We start from the raw sequence: 442 nt of genomic DNA on the forward strand, positions 1-442 counted from the left end.
CGGTGTCGAATCGTACTGTGGTCAAACGGAACACGCCCTGTTGTATTGAATAAAGTATATAATATATGTATGATATAGAACAAGCAATAAATTAAAATACATCATTATATAAAGTATTTGTTTATTAACATCATATAAAATATTTGTTTATAACATTATATAAAGTATTTAAAGTATTAAAATATAAAATATCATATATAGTATTTATATTGTTATCTTAAATATCTTATTCTTACATTTATCTTGAACATTTTATTCTTACATTTTAAGCAGTCTTCTTATCAATTTTCAGTAAAAGAAACAATTATTCAATCTTCAGTAAAAAAAAAACAATTATTCAATTTTTCTACATTTTTATGTAATTATATAAATATAATTATCACAGTGTGAAAGAATCACATTTATATACTATTATAAATTACATAGTACAATATACTATAGA

The sequence above is a fragment of the Pseudomyrmex gracilis genome, unplaced genomic scaffold, assembly GCF_002006095.1.
Source record: "Pseudomyrmex gracilis isolate BER0280 unplaced genomic scaffold, ASM200609v1 scaffold_1621, whole genome shotgun sequence".
NCBI lineage: Eukaryota > Metazoa > Arthropoda > Insecta > Hymenoptera > Formicidae > Pseudomyrmex > Pseudomyrmex gracilis.